Source organism: Anabrus simplex, chromosome 5 (genome assembly GCF_040414725.1).
Source record: "Anabrus simplex isolate iqAnaSimp1 chromosome 5, ASM4041472v1, whole genome shotgun sequence".
In the NCBI taxonomy this organism is placed as follows: Eukaryota; Metazoa; Arthropoda; class Insecta; order Orthoptera; family Tettigoniidae; genus Anabrus; species Anabrus simplex.
The window spans coordinates 293,711,912-293,723,364 of record NC_090269.1 but is presented as its reverse complement, the minus strand read 5'-3'; positions in this window follow the sequence as shown (position 1 = coordinate 293,723,364).

The following is an 11,453-nucleotide window of genomic DNA, read 5'->3' as shown; positions in this document are numbered from 1 at the left end:
AAAATTGCCAGTTCTGTGTGATTGCCAGTAAGCTGGCTGGCAGCAGGAAAAAGGGCCTGTCAGTATAATGACAACTGCACAACTCAATTTTGACTGGTAGTATGGAAGTTTCCTGCTATTATAATAAAAACCCTCAACTGTAATATGTCTGGTAGTAGGAAAGGGGCCTGCAATTGTAACGAAAACTCCCCAAATCGATTTTGACCGCGCAGTAGGCAATGTGGCCTGGAGTTATAATGTAAACTTCCCAACTCGATTGTGAATGGCAGTAGGCAAGTGAGCCTGCCGTTATCATCACAACTCCGCAACCCACACTTTATCACTGGAAACAACGTATGAGGACCTCCCCATGCTATTTCTCGGATAACGCTAAGAGACATGCAATTTTAAAACAATCTTATTTACTGCACGTACAGTATTTACTTCGATATCCGTATACAATGTAGAATACCATAGCGAAGCACGAGTACATTTGCTAGTTGTACGATAAGTGTGATGTCTTTTAAAATAATAATAATAATAATAATAATAATAATAATAATAATAATAATAAAGTACTTTGTCCAGCACTGCTGGTCTTCCGTAGCTGTAAGATGAGAATATTCCTTCCCTCATTGATTCATTGATTCATTCATTCATTCCTCCATCCATTTATTCAGTCGTTCATTCATTCATTCATTCACTCATTCATTAAATAATGAGGGCTCTCTCAGTAGTTACTGGTTATCCGTCACTGGGAGTGAAGCGTTTCCTTTGGTTTTCACGCATGCATGAATTCTATCCATTAATTAATTCATCCTTTCATTCATTCATTCATTCATTCATTCATTCATTCATTCTGAATGGGATAGTCTCTCCGCAGCTGCTGGTGTTTCGTAGCTATAGGCCGAGTGCAATTAATTCATCCATTAATTCATCGACTCATTCGATTAGGAATGTTCTCTCCCCACTTAGTGGCTATCCGTGACTGGAAGAGGAGTGTTTATTCATTCATGCATGCATGAATACAATTCCGTCATTCATTCGTTCATGCAGTCATTCATGTATTCAATTCATGCATAGTGTCTGTTGAAAGTGGAGGAGAACTATATCCAGACTTATGACAAATAAATACTTTATCCAGCAGCGTTGAAGCTACTGAGTCTGCTGTAGTACTGAAAAAGCTATCCTCGTCGCATAATTTTTTCCCGTTTCTGTTTTCATGCAATGTACGGCATAACGATTACTAGAATGTAACGACTAAAATGTCACTTCAAGAAGTAAATTATGAGTAAAATGTAACGATTATCAGTAAAATATGACCCAAACAGTATTCATTACAAGTAATTCAATTAATTTAATTTTACTCAGTTACTTCCCAACTCTGGTTATATGTAGATGAAACTTAATGTTAAGAATATCACAGCACCCAACCTCTGAAGTACAGCAATTAACCAAACGTGATTAAAATCCCTGGCCAGGAATCGAGCCCGGTGCCCTATGAACCAAAGGCCACTACGCTCACCACCCAGCCAAGGAGCCAAACTTGAGAATTAAATTACCCTACATTGTGAACACTGCAGCACCAACACTCAGTATTTTGTACCTGAATTAAACATTTGGCTTTCTCGGCCGTATTGTACTTGAAATTAGTGGCTTGTTGGGGCAATATCCCCAGTTTACTGAGAATGTCTATACACGTTTCAACGAAGTGACCCTCTTATTAAGACTTGTTCTTCAATAAAGTCAACAAAACAACCTAGGTGTTTGCGTCGTTCTGTAAAAAGTGTTTCTGTGCATACGATGCTCTTTGTGTATGTCATATCGCAATCTTGGCCTTGCTCATTCGTTTCGCTAATGACTACTTGTACATCTGTTGGAACCTTCGCCTGACTGAACGTCTCATACAGCTGACCATGAGTTAACAAGGGCGTAAGAAGATGGATCCAAAATTACCTAAGAGTCCAGCCCTGGAATACATTTATAGTGAGCGGTCAATGACCAAGCTGACTCGAACCTGCCAATCACCAGGCGATCTCAGTCAAATACTTCACCCAGCCGTTGAATTGAAAATCAAAAGAAGCATCAAGTCAATATATACAACCCAGTACTTCAGTTTTATATACAACTAGCAAATGTACCCGTGCTTCGCGGCGGTATTCTACACTGTATACGGATATCGAAGAAAATTACTGTTCACGCAGTGAATAAGATATTTTTAAAATTGCATGTCTCTAAGCGTTATTCAAGAAACAGCATGGGGAGGTTCGCATACGTTGTTTCCAATCTAAAAGTGCAGAGCTGTGATGATAACGACAGGCTCACTTGCCTACTGCCATTCACAATCGAATTGGGAAGTTTTCATTATAATAGAAGGCTCCCTTCTCTATTGTGCGGTCACAATCGATTTGGGGAGTTTTCGGTACAATGGCACGTCTCTTTCCTACTTCCAGACACAATCAAGTTTTGAAGAATATTGCATGCTCCCTTGGATTCTGGCAGTGAAATCAGGAGTAGGATCATCCATTAAATTGTAGGCCCTATTTACTAATGCCATTTACACATGAGTCGAAGTCGATGTGGGGAGTATTGATTAAAACAGCAGACACCCTCCTGCTGACAGTCACTATCGATGTGTAAAGTATTAATAACAATGGCAGTCACATCCCGTCTAGATCGCTACAAATCTACTGCAATGAATATACATATATATATCGACATACAAAAGTATATGCATGTCTTCACATTGTAGACCTTCATTTACAGATTAACTGTTGCTGAACGGTGCGTTATATCGACAAACGGATTGCACAATAAGACGCCTCTTCTAGCGATATAATTGTTGATTCCATGATATTTTCTCGTATATCCTCTATTATGGGTTAGATTGAGTTAGAAACTTAAAATTTACGTACAATAGAGAAACACAGACAAATCTAACGCATAAGGGAAAGAGAGACGACAAAACTTCATAGGACCAAAGTTGTAGATCACTCCAAATTGAACTGAGATTGTGCCATCCATTTCGTGATACGACTTACTGTTTAGCCACAAAATACATCGAAACTAAGATCTGTACCGTCATTAAAATTTCCTCCATATATCCTCCATATTTTACGGCGGTAAAAGTGAAAAATATAAACATTTCCGATTTTCTCCGTCGGTTACAGCCTAAAACATATAATTTTGTCTAATTTCAATTTTCTAGCTCATCTGGCACATTGTGCCGCCATATTGATTTTGGGGAGAGGGGTAAAAATGAGGACTTTCAGTAAACGGAAGCTAAAATATACGCAGATGGTTATTATTCCACCTGAAACGGATAACTGTCCTGCAATTTCGCCAAAATATTCAATGAACAGGCACATGGCCATTATGATTTTATTTATATAGAGCATAAGTATCATAATATGAATACGTCAAGCCCTATTGTACCGTACCCAGGGGTAGTAACCCTCTAGGACGATGCCTCCATTCCTGTATGAACATCCGACTAACTCAGGTTTGGGCAGAGAAGTGGGTTGCTTGTCGATGAGCCAGGGTAAACGTCGAAGTTTCTCACTTAATATAAGTACATGACAGGAAAATTGAGGTATAACTCGAATGATAAACAAATAGATGGGGTAGAATGAGTTTATTCACAAAATAACCCAGAATCATACTAACATAAAACAAGAAAATCAAATAATAAAGCACCGGGCGAGTTGGCCGTGCGCGTAGAGGCGCGCGGCTGTGAGCTTGCATCCGGGAGATAGTAGGTTCGAATCCCACTATCGGCAGCCCTGAAAATGGTTTTCCGTGGTTTCCCATTTTCACACCAGGCAAATGCTGGGGCTGTACCTTAATTAAGGCCACGGCCGCTTCCTTCCAACTCCTAAGCCTTTCTTGTCCCATCGTCTCCATAAGACCTATCTGTGTCGGCGCGACGTAAAGCCCCTAGCAAATAATAAACATGCTAATGATATTATCTCAAAATTGAAAATAACTGGACATTAAAAGTAAATTATTCAAAGAATTAAATATAAAATGAAAGTTCAAGCACAACATTGAATACTAGTGAACTTTAAAAAAATTATTGATCTGATTGTCCAAAGTTCATTATCTATAATAGTATGCGTATGCGTATACAAATACGTATTCGATTCGCATGGAGTAACACGTTATTAAGTATCACATTGATACGGGGTTTAATTTTATAGAGTCGTCGCAAGAATTAACATAAAAAGAAAATTAAAAGAAAAAGAAAACTAAGATAAAAAGAAAATTAAGACGCAATGGACACGATATGAATTATGAAAAGTACTAGTGGCATTTCTCTACGCTATATTTACAATGAACACAAAATAAGCAAAGTATCTCACATATCTACATCGGATAAAGAAAAGGAAATCTTACATACTATACTGACTCGACGTGAAACGCGGTTCACCAAAAGATCTAGTGTGAACTAGATTGACGACCAATATTCAAACAGCACTCGGGCTGTTCCCCATTAAACAACAAGACAACATATCCAAACAACATGAAATATCACAAAACACCATCCTGTAAGAGAAAACATATTATTATCCTTTATTAAATTTATGGAAAACAATGGGCAACATTGCATTCTTCTGCTGCATTTGCGCACCCAAAAGCGCGTTCATCCATCACATATTTCCTGCTGTGCTGTGGGCTGAAAGGAAATGTTGGAGCTCAATACTGCACTGAGGCTTGGTTGCTGTTCGGCCAAGATTGTATCACGGAAATAACCTCTCATTCACGCTGTCTATGTAAACACGGCTGATAAGTAAACCTGTAAGGCGATATCATATTTCCTCGACTGCACGGAAACTCACATACAATCGTGCTTCTTACTAGCATGCTACAATAATTTATCACACACATCAAACTCACTGGCCTGGCATCAATTTCCGTCAATTCTGATTCTTAATATTCTCTCAGAATATAATAGCAGGGACATATTCACTGCACGTCATTCTTTTCACTTCATCAGGCATGCAATCGGCCTGCATAATCAACTTCATAAATCAGCATGCATTAAAACCTCTTATATTTCTTAAAATCTTATCAGCCTTTCCCAATTATGAATCCAGGTTCGATTCTCATACAAATCATTGTGCGAAACAGTTTTCAACCTGCATTGGAAGACTCCTTTTCATTCAACGTTGCGATGCAGCTCCACACGTGTCAGCTCCTGAAATACCATGCGTCATGCAATCTAACTGTTACTAACTTTCTAAATGTTCAAAATTAAATTGAATTTACTCTCGACGTAGCAAGTGTTTAACTTGGAACTTGGATGATCTTGTCAATCTAATCCTCCTATCACTAATATACTGTACAAGAAAATCGGAATAATACTAAGCTAATTATCATGCAGAATGTAACAACAAAATAAATCCTAATAACTCCCTCATTATCCCATCTAACTAATCGTACAGTAAAATAAAAATATAAAAATCATGCATTCCTCTCTTATCCGTATTTACAACGTTAGAAATGTGAAATAAACACATGCTGTCAAGCTAAATTTACGTTAAACAAAAATCCCTATACTAAACTGCACTAGGATTTTTAAAATAATTCATATAACATGCCATCTAATTTTAAAAAAATGCGTCTTATCTTGGACGACTCTCTGGACATTGGCAACGGCTCACATCCTTGCCAGGGTATGTTGTTACTCCATGTTGATCACTGCTTCAACACATAGAAACAATCTTCCTTCTTCTGTGGGCGGTACCATCTTCTTGATGAAAGTTCCTGAACACAGAAAGCTTTAGGTGAATGTCTCTTCACCACTCGATTCTGCACCTGCCGATCAAACCCTTGTTAGCTGTGAACTAAGCCAACACACTGACAAACAATTTCAAGTGTAATTCAACAATTAGGGTTTCTATATACAGTTATTTAGAGCGGCTCCCTGTACGGTTCGAAAGTTCTTCGCGAAACGCGACCGACACGAAATGTAATACAGCTGAGCGTCTCTTCTTCACTTTCCAATCTGCGGCTATTATTTCCGTCTATTTATCTGGAGTAAACTTTGTGCCATAATATAATCGGCAATTTAACACTGCACCAGTTAATTCAGTAAACTGCACGACTAAAAGCACTGTTTATCGGTCGTAAAACCCTACACTGTTATATATATATATCCACGTGGCAACTTTCACGCACAAGTATCGGAGCAATACCGAACAACGTTCACATCACGTCAGCTCCCACAATCAGAGTGACGCTCTCCAAAGCTTGAGACGCTAAGGAAGCGTGGCTAACGCCGTTGTAGCTATGGGATTCCCGCATGTTTAAAAGAACAGCCAATCAGCGTGGTTGCCATTCACAATGACTTAATATTAATTATAACACACCATAAAACACACTCCAAATGACACCAAATTTACTCAGATTATTTCTATAGCGTACTCCTGATTATATTTCACTTTCCGACCTGTGGAAATCCGTCGACTAACAAAACTAATTCCATTATAGCCATTTTCTTCATGCAATTGTTCATGTTGGTTAACCTGGGATTATGATTTCGCGCGATCCAGACTCCATATTTGCCACACCCACGCGTTCTCATTGGCTGAATATTCCTCTTGACCAACATCTTCTACACGTGCCGAGATGTGCTAATTTCTGGTGACGCTAAGCCTTTCTCACCGTCCCGAGGAAGTATCACGCAATATCCAGCGACTTGATGTCTCCATAGACTTTCTGTCTGAGCTATCTTGCGATTCACTACTTTTTACCATGCCTGACTGAAATTTATTTCAATAAAGTTATACAATATGGCAAATTATAATCTGGGGGTCTCTTATGGGCCGTCAGGATAAGGCTCACTATTTCACTCCATTTCAAGCCCCCCTAAAATGGAATTTACGAAAATTACGCGTGGCTTTATTTTTAATGCAGATTCCAAATACCAACTTTCACTTCTGTAACATGTTCAGATTTTGAGATATAATAAAAATAATTCAACACCATTTGTAGTCCTTTTTACCCCTTAGTGGTTTTTCCGAAAACAAAAAATGCGTGTTTCTTTATTTTAATGAAGATTCCAAATACCAATTTTCACGTCTGTAACATGTTAATTTTTTGAGATATACTGTGCATATACTTTCGGAAAATACACCCCTTTTTCTCTTCCCCTTAAGTGAATTTTCCGAAAACAAATTTATGCGTATGTCTTTACTTTTACAGGAGATTCCAAATACCAGTTTTCACATCTGCAGAGTGTTACGTTTATTAGATATAAGCCTAAACTTGATATACCTACTCATTTTTAAAATTCGCCCATTTTTCACTCCTGTTCACCCCACGTTAAGTGGATTTTCCGAAAACAAATAAACACGTGTTTTTTTATTTTTAAAAGAGATTCTAAATACCAATGTTAACGTCAGTAACATATTCTGTTTTTGAGATATAAATATCCTCGTAAAAGGTATTCAACCCATTTTTCACCGTCTTTCACCTCCCCTCCCTAACGAAATTTTCCAAAAACAAAAAAAACCTGTTCGTTTATTTTTAAAGTACACTGACTGACAGAGCAAATGCAACACCAAGAAGGAGTGGTCAGAACTTTATGCCAATTGCAGGGTAGACTGACGTCACTGAGGTATGCTCATGATGTGAAATGCGCCGCTGTGCTGCGCACGTAGCGGACGATAAATGGGACACGGCGTTGGCGAATGGCCCACTTCGTACCGTGATTTCTCAGCCGACAGTCATTGTAGAACGTGTTGTCGTGTGCCACAGGACACGTGTATAGCTAAAAATGCCAGGCCGCCGTCAACGGAGGCATTTCCAGCAGACAGACGACTTTACGAGGGGTATGGTGATCTGGCTGAGAAGGGCAGGTTGGTCGCTTCGTCAAATCGCAGCCGATACCCATAGGGATGTGTCCACGGTGCAGCGCCTGTGGCGAAGATGGTTGGAGCAGGGACATGTGGCACGTGCGAGGGGTCCAGGCGCAGCCCGAGTGACGTCAGCACGCGAGGATCGGCGCATCCGCCGCCAAGCGGTGGCAGCCCCGCACGCCACGTCAACCGCCATTCTTCAGCTTGTGCAAGACACCCTGGCTGTTCCAATATCGACCAGAACAATTTCCCATCGATTGGTTGAAGGAGGCCTGCACTCCCGGCGTCCGCTCAGAAGACTACCATTGACTCCACAGCATAGACGTGCCCGCCTGGCATGGTGCCGGGCTAGAGCGACTTGGATGAGGGAATGGCGGAACGTCGTGTTCTCCGATGAGTCACGCTTCTGTTCTGTCAGTGATAGTCACCGCAGACGAGTGTGGCGTCGGCATGGAGAAAGGTCAAATCCGGCAGTAACTGTGGAGCGCCCTACCGCTAGACAACTCGGCATCATGGTTTGGGGTGCTATTGCGTATGATTCCACGTCACCTCTAGTGCATATTCAAGGCACGTTAAATGCCCACCGCTACGTGCAGCATGTGCTGCGGCCGGTGGCACTCCCGTACCTTCAGGGGCTGCCCAATGCTCTGTTTCAGCAGGATAATGCCCGCCCACACACTGCTCGCATCTCCCAACAGGCTCTACGAGGTGTACAGATGCTTCCGTGGCCAGCGTACTCTCCGGATCTCTCACCAATCGAACACGTGTGGGATCTCATTGGGCGCCGTTTGCAAACTCTGCCCCAGCCTCGTACGGACGACCAACTGTGGCAAATGGTTGACAGAGAATGGAGAACCATCCCTCAGGACACCATCCGCCCTCTTATTGACTCTGTACCTCGACGTGTTTCTGCGTGCATCGCCGCTCGCGGTGGTCCTACATCCTACTGAGTCGATGCCGTGCGCATTGTGTAACCTGCATATCGGTTTGAAATAAACATCAATTATTCGTCCGTGCCGTCTCTGTTTTTTCCCCAACTTTCATCCCTTTCGAACCACTCCTTCTTGGTGTTGCATTTGCTCTGTCAGTCAGTGTAGATTAAAAATACAAATTTTTACGTCTGTAAACTGTTACGTTTTTTGAGATATAGACGTACACATTTAAACAGTTTATCTCCCTTTTCACCCCCTTAACGATGGAATATTAAAAATTCCTCCCTTAGTGAGCACCTCAAATGATTCCCCAAAACTTCATTTCTTTATGTTGCTTAGTTTTGGCTGAGCGTTGATTACAGCCAGTCGGAGTTAGCCTTTTATATAGAGAGATATAGACGACAGATAAGCATGGGAACATTATTTTATAAGTGCAGACCTTCATTTCGAGATTTCATGCTACTAAACGGTACTGTACATCACATCGAAAAACTGATTGCACCATCAAACGCCCCTTTTATCGTTCTATATGGTTCGTTCTATAACATTTTCTCAATGTTTCCAAATTTCAATTTTCCAGCTCGTCTGGCAGATTGTGCGGCCATCTTAATTTTCGGGAGAGGGGTAAAAACGATGACTTTCAGGAAACGAAAGCTAAAATAAATGCAGATGATCATTATTACACCTGAAACGGATAAATGTACGAAAATTTCGCCAAATAGTCTATTTACAGACACACGGTCGTTACGATTTTATTTATATAAATAACTATCATAATCAAATTATTTCAATCCCTATTTTATTTCTTTTGAAGCCCCCTAAGTGGATTTTCCCAAAACAAAAATATACGGCTTTCTTTATTTTTAATGATTCCAAATACAAATTTTCGCGTCTGTAACATCTTCAGCTTTTGAGATATCAGTACCCTAATAAAACTAATTCAACCCCATTTTCAGTCCGTTTTACACCCCCTCCCCTTTCCGTTACGTGTTTTTCCGGAAACAAACTAAGCCAGCTGAGGTAAGGTTTCCGAATTCCAATTTCTATAACCGTAGTGTGGTTATGCCCAGTATCATTCCAGATATACTAATTTCCATTTTTTCTCAAGGATATCCATTGCAGATTCGCTGAATTCCTTCTAGGTGGAAAAAATATTTCATTCTCAATTTTTCAAGTACTTTTTTAACAAACACTGAATTCCTTTTTAAAATTATGTTTATCTAAATTTATATAATGCCTAAAAGAAGAAGTATTTCACTCATAAATTGTTTCACTGTATGTTGCGTAACACCAGAAATTTTCCTTTTATAAACATTTTATTCTTCATTAAAAATGTAAATAAAACTAAAATTATGAATGGGTTTGGATTGCAATTTTATGCCCATTTTGCCAGTTTTAGGTCTTTCTATCGGTCGTTTTCAGGCAGTTTATATGTCTTCAACTTCCGAACCCTACACACTCGTTCTGTGGTAACTATGACCATTACACGGTGTTAGGATCTTAGATGACAGGCTGTATTTAGTCTATGGATCTGGGAACTCTGAGATTTTTATCCATACCCCTGTTCGGGTCTTTTACTAAAAGAAATCGAGAAGACATGTAAAACAAGTGTCAATAAATATCTAGTGGGAGAATAAAACGGGTAGTTTTGTTTCTGTCCTAACATTATTGGTGACCCCGACGTGATCATCAGCCGATATCGGTAAGTCTAAATATCCTTGCATTATTATCATAACAAAGTGAAAGTTGCAAGATGTTAACAGCCGTGAAAAGACGCAAGGCAGTAAGAACAAATTTTACTAAGACTTACGACAAGCTTATTGAAGAAATAGACAGTGAAAATCCCGATAGAGAAGTTGTGAAAACGAAGTTTACGACTGTTGAGAGGTTAGCGGCTGACCCACAAAACCTAGATGATAACGTCACTTCATTGATGCTAGAAGATGAAAATGCCAACTTTGAGGCCGAGTATTTAACTGCTGAAGAATATAGAGAAAAGATGGACCATGCAAGAGTGAAGATGGAGAATTTTACTGCGGCTAATCAGGTACAATTTGTAAGTGTGGTGCAATCAAATGCTTCAACACCGGCTGCAGATAGGAGAAAATTAAGGCTAGCGAAAATAGAATTAAAGACATTTAGCAGCGAGATTAAGGACTTTCTAAGCTTTTGGAGCCAGTTTAAGAGAATGCATGAGGACGATGAGATGGAAAACGACAAGTTACAGTATCTGATACAAGCTACTGTCGAGGGCTCAAGAGCACGAGAGATTGTGGATAGTTTCCCTGCCACTGCGGAAAACTACGAGAAAGCTATTGAAAGTTTACGAAATAGATTTGGTAGATAGGAACTTTTAACGGAATATTATGTAAGGGAGCTGCTGTCATTAGTAATTAAGAAGGCTGCTGGTGCAGAAAACAAGAACGCCCGCGACCTATCTCGGCTGTATGACAACTTAGAAGCTCACTTGCGTGCGCTGGAATCTATTGGCATTTCATCGGACAAGTATGCGGCCATGCTGTTTTCATTTGTAGAATCCTCCATACCAGAAGATATTCTGAAGATCCGGTTACGAAATCAGCCAACAATTCGTGAGGATGATGGAAGTTAAGTCTATGGAGATCGGTTAAAACATTTGATGTTATTTCTGAGGAAGGAAGTAGAAAATGGAGAAAGAATC